Raw genomic sequence first — 13,056 nt, 5'->3', positions numbered from 1 at the left:
GACTGGGGAGGGGGAAGGAAAAAGGTTCCCTTCTCCCCCCCCCCCGCCTCCGTGCCCCCCCCCCCCCAGCCACAGCTTCCCCTCCTCCATTCTCCGTACCTCCACAATTGCATCATCACACATGCTGGAGTGAAGCATACATGGAGGACTACTCCCATGTGTTTTCAACATTTTTTTAAATATTAAAAACAGCTGGTTTTAAACTCTCGGTCAGGCTTTGGCTAAGGAAGAATTTGGGGAGGGAGGTGTTGAGAGAGAAACACTGGCAGAATCCCGTAACGGTATCTGATATTGGAGGAAGATAAGAGGAATATGAAAAAAAGTGACAGTTGACAAGAACAAAAGCTGATGCACCCTCCACCTCCCAACTCCCTTCTGCAACAAACCACATTAAGTCTATTCATTTCCTCTAGCTCACTGTAGCCCAGCCACTGCTATTAGTCAGGCCCCTCAAGCCATCCCCACACAAAACTGGATCAAGATTGCCTCTAAGTAACAAGAGAGGCTGCCCATGTGACCAGCAGCGTGTTCTGGAGAGTCCTGTACACCTCAGAGCTGGGAAACTAGCTGATTCTGCTTCTCATTCCAATTCACCAGCTTTTTTTTTGATGTCCTTATCAGAAATCCCACGCAGGGAACACAGTTCAAGAATCAAGGTTTGAGGCCAAAGGTTGCTCATGTGTACACATAGCAACCCATACACTTCCCTTTGAATGGAGTAACTGGCAAATAAACCTGACAGCTCAAGTCAACAGCATGAGCAGGCAAATCCTCCAGGAACAATCCATTAGAAAGGGTCTGCCCTTTTTGTTTTATCTTTTAAGGACCAGACTATGCGCCTGTTTGTTGGGGCTCTGTGCTATCATAGAGGCCACGTGAGTTTCATTCCAAGTCTCTCACTGCCCAGTCTGGCATTAAGGGCTATCATAACTATAAAGGGAAGGGTAACTGCCCTCCTGTGTACAGTACTATAAAATCCCTCCTGGCCAGAGACTCCAAAATCCTTTTACCTGTAAAGGGTTAAGAAGCTCAGGTAACCTGGCTGACACCTGACCCAAAGGACCAATAAGGGGACAAGATACTTTCAATTTTTGGTGGGGGGAAGGCTTTTGTTTGTGCTCTTTGTTTTGGGGGTTGTTCGCTCTTGGGACTAAGAGGGACCAGACATCAATCCAGGTTCTCCACATCTTTCTGAACAAGTCTCTCATATTTCAAACTTGTAAGTAAACAGCCAGGCAAGGCGTGTTAGTTTATCTTTGTTTTCTCAACTTGTAAATGTACCTTTTACTAGAGTGTTTATCTCTGTTTGCTGTACTTTGAACCTAAGGCTAGAGGGGGGTCCTCTGAGCTCTTTAAGTTTGATTACCCTGTAAAGTTATTTTCCATCCTGATTTTACAGAGATGATTTTTACCTTTTTCTTTAATTAAAAGCCTTCTTTTTAAGAACCTGATTGATTTTTCCTTGTTTTTAGATCCAAGGGGGTTGGATCTTGATCCACCAGGAGTTGGTGGGAGGAAGGAGGGGGGATGGTTAATTTCTCCTTGTTTTAAGATCCAAGGGGTTTGGATCTGTATTCACCAGGGAATTGGTGAAAAGTTTCTCAAGGCTTCCCAGGGAAGGGAATTAGCTTTGGGAATGGTGGCAGCGGACCAGATCTAAGCTGGTAGTTAAGCTTAGAAGTTTTCATGCAGGCACCCACATTTGTACCCTAAAGTTCAGAGTGGGGAAGCAGCCTTGACAAGGGCTGAAAATGCTGTGGAGTGTGGGGTACTCCTAGCCCCCCCACCCCACCCCTGCCACCCCGGGTAGGGTGACCAGACAGCAAGTGTGAAAAATCGGGACAAGCAGTGGGGGGTAATAGGAGCCTATATAAGAAAAAGACCCAAAAATCAGGACTGTCCCTATAAAAATCAGGACATCTGGTCACCCTACCCCCAGGGAAGGCAAGAGCTTATTAGGTAGGTCACTAAGGAGTGTTCACGATCAGCTGTTGAAAGAGCAGTGCTCCACAGGAACGCCTCTGTCATGTTCTGTTTGACTGGTGGCTCTGACTCAATAAATAGCTCAAAAGGGGCCAGAGAGGGAAAAGCATGGTGGGAGATCCTGAAGTCTAATTATGAGGTTCAGAGGGTACCAAGCAAGGGATCAAAAAGCTATAAACACACGCTACTCCCTATCCCATATTTGATATTCTTCATTTCCTTATGAGGAACAGCGGAAAAACTGCAGCTAGGCAGAAGCCCAAATACACACACATGACCGAGACCCCCACCAGGGGGCCATTGTGTATTCAGTTTCTAAATTAAGTACACACTATGTGTGGAGCATAGATTTTGGCAGTAATGGGAGAGTCCCGGAATGGCTGAGAGAAATCATGAGAGACTTTCATACCAAGGGACAACTTTCAAATAAAGAACCCATTTATCAGTCACATATTTAATAGTTTCTCTTACCAGGCTTGCTAATCACCAAACCAGCATATGTCTCGCCTTCCCTCCCCCGATCCCCACAGCACATCAAATCCCTAAAAGTGAAGTCATGATGTTGAGTTCTCAGAATCAGAAAGATTTCCATGACAGAGATCATAATAAAAAGATAAGTTACTTCAATGGTGTATTAAATACAAGCGAGAGAACTCTTACTAAACCACACACACAAGATTAGCTAAGGAATTTAAAAAATAAATCTTATTTTGCTTTAGTGCGAAAGCTCCCCTTATTTTTATAAATTAGGGTGGAATTGTCAAAACAAGCCACATTATTCAATAGGAATGAGGGGAGGCAGAGAGTACAAGTAAGGGAGTTTCAGCCCCCAGAAGGGAGAGTTGGTCTGCAATGCTGAGAAAGCACAATTTCACCCCATCTGACACATACACTAAAGTCCTACACACACACACACACACACACACACACACGCAAAACATACATCTTATTTCACTGGCACTTAGAGCTTTGTTATTAAATTAATCTTATCTACTGAAGTGAGGGTGGTCTCGAGATGACCAAAAAGATTTGCTGGGTTAGTAGTGACAACAGAGAAGGGGAAAGAAGAAGTTGCAGACACTGCATAAGCACATGCACATATAATCACTCACATTACCCTAGGCAATGAAAACCCGGACTCAGGAAGCCACAGTTTAAGGCTGCTCATGCTCTGACAGTGTGTGTGGGGGGGGGGGGGGGAGGAGAAGAGAGAGAGAGAGAGAGGTAAGGTGGGGGAGGAGATAATTATTTGTCATTGTGAAACATGACAATAACAGCAGTTGTATTTTTAAGAGATCTTGCAATGAATACAAATTCTATTTTTACCTTATTCTCTGCATTATGATCTACACTTCTATGAATGCTGAGCACCCGCAGGTCAGATTAAACTATGGGTGCTCAGCCCCTCTGAAAGATCTAGCCGTAGTTTCAACAGGTTTCCTCCTCTCTAGTCAGATCTTTCCCACTGAAACCCTCACACCACGTCTGCTTCTGGGTCCATGCCATGATGCCATAACAGACATGTCTTCATCATCAGAAGCCAGCCATTAGCTGGGACTTGTGCCATCAACGTGCCAGACTTTAAAAAAGAAAACCATTGTTTCCATTAGCTCAGTGGGAAAGGCTCTGAATAACTAAGAGAAGTAATATGGTCTAGTAGTGATTAGGGTTCTAGCCTGGGACTCAGGAGAGCTGGGTACAAGTCTATGCTCCACCACAGACTTCCTGTGTGACCTTGGGCAAGCATTGAGTCTCTCTGTGCCTCAGTTCCCCATCTGTAACATGGGGATGATAATACTTCCCCATCTCACAGGGGTGTTTCAAGGAGAAATACACTGAAGATTGTGAGGTGCTCAGAGACTACAGTAACAGGAGTTATATGGAGCACTCAAGATGGCAACTAGAGTTAGATTCTTCATCTTGACCTCTTGTTCCCTAGCACCAGGGAGAGCAGAGCACTTAGGCGTCAAGGTGGAGAAAGGGACCGAACAGGAACATCAAACTCAAGGAAATTAAGGGACAACATGGACTAGCTCTAATAAATCCTAGATAATTTCCCATGAAGTCTTTCCTGACTGAAGGAATGGTGACTGAAACAGAGATGTTAAAAAGAATGATTTTCCACCACCACTTTGGTTACCAAGTACACATTGTAAACCAGCGACAATAGATAATTGTACGAATCCCTGAATGGATCATCATCAAACTGGTGTAGCACCCAGCACCATTATCTTCAACAATCATTTCCTCAGGAGATCAGATTCACATCTGATGGAGGAGACAAAACAAATCTGTCCAGACAGGTGGAAGAGTGCCTGCCGGGGTGGGAGAAGGGAGTGTTTTTTTGGAACGGAAAGGTTCAGGGTTGAATGAGACTGGAGCAGTTAGCTAGCACTGATGTAATCCTGTTTCAAACAAGACAACATTAAGGCACACTAGGTACCTTTTAGTTCGCAGCAGCAGAGTCTACACGAGCAGTTAGAGCTCTCTGCAATTCACATCCCCACAGACCAGTATGCAACAAGCCTTACATGTGTTTGGCTTTAGGTAAAGGCTAAGGCACGTTGCCAGGATAGTACAAGGGAAACTTGCAGTGCCACTGCGCATGCTGTCTCTCTCCAATCACTTTATAATTACTATGGATCTTTTTATACTATATATATATACACACATATATACACACACACACACACACACACACACACATATATACACACACACACACACACACACACACACACACACACACATATATACATATACATATACACACACACACACACACACACAGTATCACTGTAACTGTTCTGCAGCCTGCGGGCATCTGCTACAGACCATCTGGCCTGGAAGAGAAACGAAACATTACAGGACTCCTGAGATATTTGAAATTCACCAGTGACTTTACCCAGAAAACTTATGTAAGGTATACAGGCAAATGTATCAAGAAGGTTCTTTCATTTACAAGAGAAAAACTAATATCCAGAAAGCAAAGAATCCAAGCAGAGAAGTGATCCTGAAACTGCTACTTACTGACATGGATGGAACTGCCTGAAAATAGAGATGTTGGTATCAATAACCACAAACCATTGAAATTCAGAACAGTAAGAAATAGGTTCACAGAAGGCAGCAGTATAGAATATTAGAAAATTATAGCTTAAGTTTGGGATTTTTCAAAGGAGCTGAAGAGTTAGGTGCCCAACCGCCACTGAATTTCAACAGCAGTTGGTCATCTTTAAAAATCCCACCATCACTCTGCTTTTTCCATCAAATCAGTTAACAAAACAGAAAGCAATGCCTGCAAGTGATTCCTGTGTTTAGTTTGTAAAGCACTTCAGGATCCTTCTGGCTGAAAGGACTCCTGGATATCTGAACATTATCATTACTTTGGTCATTTCACAGGCAGCCTTTAGAAGATAATGTGGATTTTGTAAACCAAAGATCAAACTGACTTTTCCTTCTCTGTGTATTGTGGATTCAGGATATTCTCTGACTCCTAAGATCGGATTTTCACAGATGCTGAGCACCCACAACTCCCACTGATTTATACTGAAGTTAGAGGTGGCTCAGCATCCCTGGAAAAAAAATAAAAAAAAAAAAAAAAAAAAAAGCAGGCCTTCAGTAAGAGTAGGATGATTGGACTTAGTCTGGACCAGTCCCATAAGAATGGCCATATTGGGTCAGACCAATGGTCCATCTAGCCCAGTAGCCTGACTTCCAACAGTGGATGGTGCCAAATGCTTCAGAGGAAATGAACAGAACAGGGCAGTTATTGATTGTTCCCATTCCCTGTTGTTCAGTCCCCACTTCTGGCAGTCAGAGCGGTTTAGGGACATCCAGAGCAGGGGGTTGCTTCCCTGACCATTTTGGCTAATAGCCATTGACAGAACTGCCCTCCATGAACTTATCTAGTTCTCCTTTGAGCCCATTCACTCGTTTGACCTTCGCAATATCCCCTGGCAATGAGTTCCACAGGTTGATTGTGCTTTGTGAGAAGTTATATTTCCTGATGTAGAACGCAGCAGGTCTTGGATTTCCATGACCCAGTCCTACCTGCTCACTGATATGCCTAGATGTGGAACACCAGTGGCTGAGATCCAAGGAAAGGAGTGGAGAGTGATGAAGAACAGTATTTCCCCTTATGGAAACATTAGCAGAGGGTTACTCTACACCAAACACCACATTTAAGTGTCTCAGTTTGTGTGGCAAAAATTATCTAGTTAAAATTATCTAGTAGATCAACAGATATTACATAAAAGTGACCCAATTTATGGAGGGATCCCAAAACAAAAATATACAAAAAAATCTTGTTACACAAGCCTCCTCCAATCTAAGCTTTACAGGGACACGCAATGTGGCTTTGAAATGTCTAACAGATGGAGAGAATAGGATTTAAACAGCCCATCCAACTACTCAACATAACCACCCTCTACAGCCTTTTACTAGCTGCAAGGGTGGGGAGTAGAGTAGAGGTGGGATATATTACTGGTGACCCCTTCCCAAACTGTTCCGATATCTGGTTCATGATGCAGAAGCTAAAGTTATGTCTGTATCTCATTATTTACTCCCTTTGGAAGGGGTACATAAGCCAGTCAGAATGGAACTTGGAATATTAATTCAAAATGGGAAGTCCCCTCCCTATAAACTGCAATTCAAATTAGAATCCCTTTTAAAAATAAAAAGATGAAAAAAAAAAAATGAGGGTAGCCTGGTATGGTTTTAAAATTTTAGTGCTCCAGACTTTATCATTTTTTAAGCAGGTCTGCAAATAAACACTTTTGGAAAAAAATCAAGGAAGGGAGATGAGTATTAGAAAGATGGCACTTATACATGGGCAGGATCCTACATTTGACACTAACAAAAAGCACTCACTGGGGACGGTAGCTGTGGGAACAGAGCCCAAAGGGAGTTTTCATACTGTCCCCTCAATGGCGCCATTGTAGACAAAGTGTCCTATTATTAGTCAGCACTGACATCATATACCATAATGGCTACAATGGAAGGAATAAATAAGCAAATTGACTATAGACCATAGGCATTTCATACCTCTGTCTGTCCCATGAGGAATGCCACATCTGAAATAATCACTATGCAGATTTAAAGCGTCTGTTTATGCATTTTGAAGTTAATTTCTTTGCTAAATAAAAACAGACTGTTAAAAGGCTCCCAGGAACCACTCAGGACAGCTATAGCACTGAAGGTGGCAGAGAGTGACCTGCTAAGAACTGCGGTGCCAGAGAGACCCAAAATGAGGGATACACCTAAAACATTAGCAAAAAAAAAAAAATAAAAAAAAAAAAAAAGATAAGGGAGACGTGTCTGTCCATTCTCCCTTCACTCAATCTTTAGTGCTCATGAAAGTAGCTGGATTCCCAGTCCCTGGAGACTGAAGCTATCAATGTGATCAAAGAGCAGAAGCAAAAACAAGGCAAGCTTCCTCTACAGACATATCCGAGTTCTCCTTGTAGGGATAATCTGTAGGAGCAGAAAGGTACTTCAGGTTCCTCGCCTAATTACTCTCTGCTGAGAATACCCAAAGTGGTGCCAATTACGATGGTGGTCTTAGTCATATGGATGCATATTCACTGAGAGCAGGGCAGACATACCCAAGCTCATTTTTCACAGGTTACCAACCAACCACCAGATTGCTTACTCAGTTTTCAGTTATCTAACATCCACTTTAAATTATGGCTAACTCATGGCCACTTAGCATGGGGCACTTACAGGTTTAAACTAGTGTAAATGGTGGAGACTCTGTAACTTGAAGTCTTTGAATCATGATTTGAGGACTTCAGTAACCCAGCCAGATGTTAGGGGTCTATTACAGGAGTGGGTGGGTGAGGTTCTGTGGCCTGCAATGTGCAGAAGGTCAGATTACATGATCTTCGGGATTCCTTCTGACCTTAAAGTCTATGAGTCTCTGGTTCTTCTTCGAGTGATGGTCACTATTGTATTCCACGGAGGGGTTTACGCTTGCGCATCATGAGCTAGAGAATTTAAAAGTTGTAGCCTCTGTTGGTCCACGCACTTGTCCTGAACTCGCCCCTTGGTTTTGTGCAAGGTGATAAATGGCAGGGCGGACCAACTGCATCTCCATTCCTTCTCACTGCCACATGGTCCGTGTCAGAACGATTGGTGTCCGCTTGTGACACACTTTTTCTAACAACCTTGTATATACACCTCTACCCCAATATAACACGACCCGATAGAACATGAATTCGGATATAACGCAGTAAAGCAGTGCTCTGGGGGGCAGGGCTGCGCACTCCGGCGGATCAAAGCAAGTTCGATATAACGCGGTTTCACCTATAACGCGGTAAGATTTTTTGGCTCCCGAGGATAGCGTTATATCGGGGTAGAGGTGTAATTTTTACATATTTTTGCTACTTTTGGATAATTTCTAGTAGTTTGAGAGTAGAATAGTTAGTTTGGGGGCCTGTCTGTGTCTCTGGCACCCATCCCCCCCGTTAGTACCCATGCACAGGTACTGAACTATGCCAAAGACCCCCTGCTTTAAAATCTGTGCCTCCTGCCCACGTTCCATCTCGGTCAGTGATGAACGCCAATGCCATCTCTACTGCTTGGGGGAGAGCTATGTCACATCCAGGTGCAGCATCTGCCAGTCCTTCCCTGGAGAAGGTTGGGCTCTTGGCCTCAAGAGATCTCATGGAAGTTACCATGAGGCCTCATTCGGATCCAGGCCGGGGGCCCCCCGTGCATTGGCCTGAAACAACGAAGAGTTACAGAGTCCAAATTCACCACTGATGGTACCCCCACTATGGACACCACGCCAGGGCCTAGACGGGAGGCCAGGAAGCATGACCGTGAGACTTCTTCCACTACCTCCAGTCATGGTGAGAGAGCTCGTGCCAAGCCTCATAAGCATGAGAAGAGTCCCCACAAGAGGACGGATCCGCCAGTACCAGGGATAGAACCGACACCATTGGCACCCCATAAGAGAAGCGTCCTTTGCCATTTGTTTCCTATGCCCTGGGGTCCTCCGCAATATCCATCATGAAGGCCATATTGGGGTCCTTGGCCACAATACCCGCCGTCAGAACCTGCACATTCAGCAAGGGAGACTTCTTCCATTTCACTATCCTGCGCGCCTTCCAGCAGATGCTCAGAAGCAGTGAGAGAAAGAACCGCTCAGCCCAGTTTCAATGACACCTACTGAGCAGGAGACATTTCTATCTTCTTCTCCAGATGCGGCACTTGGTTTGGCATCCCCTTCACCCCCTGATGGCATCACATCCCACTGGAGGAGGTACAAGATACCCAACACCAGGTCCTGGACATCCTGCATTCATCGGCACCAGGTAGAGTACACTACCCATTTACAAGGCTATATTCGAGCTGTCCAGGAGAGTTTGGCACATGCTCCCAAGGAGTCTGAAAGACAGTATTATGTGCCTGCTAAGGGGTCTAAATTTCTGTTCTCACACTCCCCTCCCAACTCTCTTGTGGTCTAAGCACTGACTGAGCGTTCCAGGAAGCAGCATCCATGCGCCACTCCATCAGATAAGGAGGAACAGAAATTGGAACTTTTGGGTCATAAGGCAGTGCTTAATTTGTAATGAAAGAGGTGTTGGGGCTCACTCAATTTTTTTTACTTTCATAACTGACGCAGCAAGCCCCGAGGCACCAGGGCTCAGTCCTGGCACAAATTAAGCACTGCCGTAAGATATTCTCATCGGTGGGCCTTCAGTTCAGGATCTCAAACTACCAGGCATTCATTGCTCACCAAATATGATTTCCTGAACTACTGTAAAAAGGATGAATTTGCTGAAAAACTACCGCAGCAAGATCAGGCCCATTTCCAAACAAGCAGACAAGGGTAAATTGGTGGTAAGGACTGTGCTTCAAATCAGCTCTGGATGCAGTAGACACTTCTTCGCAGTCCGTGGCCCTGGATATAGTTATGCGACGACAGGAATCATGGCTCCACTCCTCTGATTTCCCCAGGGAGATACAAAATACCATAGATGACCTCCCTTTCGATGAGCTCCATCTTTTTAACCAAAAAACAGACGATTCCCTCCACACTCACACGGATTCCAGAGCTACTCTGCATTCCCTGGGAATTTACACACCTCCAAAAAGTTAACCTTAAAACCTATGCAGTGCCTTGACTTCATAGGGGCTGCCATCAACTCAGTCACAGCTTGAGCCTACCTACCACAGGATAAGTTCTAGACTCTGCAAGAACTTATAACTCGTGTAACTGACAATCCGTTGGTCGTGGCCAGGACTTGCTTCTCCCTCTAGGTCGCATGGCCTCGTGCACATACGTCACCAGCTTCGCTGCATCCAGAAAGTTTTTTCCACCAACTCATCACACCATGGACCACATGCTCACAGTTCCCCACAAGGTACTCTCATCCCTCCAATGATGGAAGGAACCTCATCAAATCTGTGCAGGAGTTCCCTTTCTGTGCCCCTTTCCGGAAAGGGCTGATCACCAACGCCTCCCTTCTGGGTTGTGGAGTGCAGATGGATGGACACAACTCAGAGAACGTGGACCGCTCAGGAATCCAGAATGCATATCAACGTTCTGGAGCTCTGAGCTGTAAGAAGGGCATGCCAGGCTCTCATCATGTTGGACAATGCCACGACGGTGTGCTACATCAACGAACAAGGGGGCACGAGGTCACCAGCTCTGTGCTCAGAAGTGATCACCTTTTGAACTGGTGCATCGACCACAAGATCATCTTGTGTGCAGCCTCTCTCTCAGGGACACTGAATGTAACTGTGAATTCGCTCAGCAGACAGTTCAGCATCAACCACAAGCGGGAACTCCGTGACGACGTACTACAGGCCATCTTCAACAAACGGGGAACTCAAACCAGAGACCTCTTTGTGTCCTCAGTGAGCAGAAAATGCAGCACATACTGCTCATGAGGGGGTCTGGGGCAGCACTCTCAGGGTGATGCCCTCATCCTCCCCTGATCGGATCAACTCAATTATGCCTTGCCTCCTTTCCTGCTCCTACCATGGGTACTACACAACATCAGACGGGACAAAGCAACAGTCAACCTGATAGCCCCATACTGGTCCAGACAGTTTTGGTTTCTCAATCTCCTTTGCATATCTGCACACACCCTAATTTCCCTCCCTGCTCCACCTGACCTACTGACAACGTAACAGTGGCATCAGCAATCCCAATCCATGGGTGCCTTCACCTTAGAGCATGGTATTTGGATGGACATCTCTGGAATGGACATGTTCATCACAGGTACAAAATATCCTTTCCAGCAGCAGGAAGAACTCCACTAAGCGTAGTTACTGAGCCAAGTGGACACACTTTGCCTGCTGGGCGGAACACAAAGGACTTTCCCCAGAAGCAGTGGGGATTCCCCTGTTCCTAGACTACTACTATCCTTGAAGGCGTCAGGTCTTTGCCCTTAGTTCTATCGAAGTCCATGCAGCAGCAATTAGTGCCTTCCATGTCCCCCGTGAAGCGGCCCTCCTTACCCACACACTGACTGTTAGGTTTGGAAGGGCCTCATTAGAACCTTCCCACCTGTACAGCCCATCACACCCCAATGGGATCTCAACCTGATCCTATTTATGTTAACAAAACCACCCTATGAGCCGTTGGTGTCATGTTCACTGTCCCTCCTGTCCATGAAAGTTGCCTTCCTGGTGGCTATCACGTTGGCGAGGAGGGTTGGCAAGCTCGGTTGGCAAGCTCAGGGCCATGATGGTGGGCCCTCCTTTCCTCTAGAGTGGCCATGTAGAGTTCAGTTCGTCTTCGCTACTCATTACATCTTGGTGCATTACTCAGCAGTGAATGCCTCCTTTGGTGCAGCTGTCCTCTGCTCACCTCTCCCATCTACATCCTCACACCCTCTACTGACTTAGGTACTGCTTGATAGTCACCTTCAGTGGAGTACAATAGGGACCATCACTCAAAGAGGGGGAGGAGATTACTTGCCTGTAACTGGAGGTTCTTCGAGATATGTGGTCCTTATCTGTATTCCACTGTCTGCCCTCCTTCCTCTCTGCTGCAGATCTGATGATTTGCAGCGGAGAAGGAACTGGAGACGTGGTTGGTCAGCCCCACCCTTTATCACCTCGGAAGAAACCGTGAGGCGAGTTCAGGGTGCATGTACTGACCAAGGGACACTACTACTTTTAAATTCTCTGGCTCTGGATGCATGGTAAGCATACATAAGCCCCTCAGTGGAATACAGATAGGGACCACATCTCTCAAAGAACCTCCAATTACAGGTAAGTAACCTCCTGAATCTAATTATATGTATTTTTACCACAGCCAAAGCATGCATCAAGAATAGCGTCTTATGGCTGTTGAATTTTTCATATATATAAGCTGAGCAAATACAGCTTTTATTATCCCAATGACACCACTAGAAGGAGCTGTATTCTGCAGGTAAGGAGTCTGAAGCCTGGTGAAAAGAAACCTGTCAGATATGCAAACAGGCTGACTTTAAAGAAACTACATCTGCAACATGTATTCTCTGCAGTTATTCCGAGACCTTTGGGGGGGGGGGGGGGGGCGGAGTATTTCCCATGATTCACTGCAATAAAGCTACAGCCCTATCCCAGTACCGTACCAGACCCATCCATACCACTGTCACCATTTAAGACTCACCCTGCGGTGATATGTGCATTAACAATGCCTAGATTTAAAACAGCCCCTTAGCAGGATTAAACCAAAATCCATTTCTCTGACCGTTTTTAGTTTAACATTATGCTCACACATTTTATTTGAATAGGGTCTCAAGAGCTGAGCTGCTGGCTTCAACTCAGCTCTTCTCCTCTCTCCCCCATCCCAAAGGAAATACTGAAGAATTTATTTTAAAAACATCCCTCCCACACAAACAAAGAATAGACTGTGCACGCAGATTATACGGCAAAAGAGAGCCAGGTCAAGTCTTGGGCCCAACAAGCTCCCATTTAAGGTGAGGTGTGGTTAATTTCCTTTTCATGAACAATTTCTGAAACTCTTTTCCAAGGTAAATAAGCTAGGTGACAAAAAAGTGAGACTTTCTATATGCTGTAAAACACACACACACACACACACACACACACACACACACACACACACACACA

The 13,056-nt window shown here is 45.4% G+C and overlaps 1 protein-coding gene across 1 annotated transcript in view; it reads right to left on the bottom strand.

The window, feature by feature from the left end:
- Positions 1–13,056, bottom strand: part of CREB3L2 (cAMP responsive element binding protein 3 like 2) — a 110,274-nt gene that overhangs the window by 63,243 nt on the left and 33,975 nt on the right. The gene's annotated exons all lie outside the window — the stretch shown is intronic.

Source organism: Terrapene carolina, unplaced genomic scaffold, assembly GCF_002925995.2.
Source record: "Terrapene carolina triunguis isolate 2854851 unplaced genomic scaffold, T_m_triunguis-2.0 Scaffold247, whole genome shotgun sequence".
Classification (NCBI taxonomy): domain Eukaryota; kingdom Metazoa; phylum Chordata; order Testudines; family Emydidae; genus Terrapene; species Terrapene triunguis.
The sequence above is the reverse complement of the archived record's forward strand: the minus strand, read 5'-3'. Positions and strand labels throughout refer to the sequence as shown.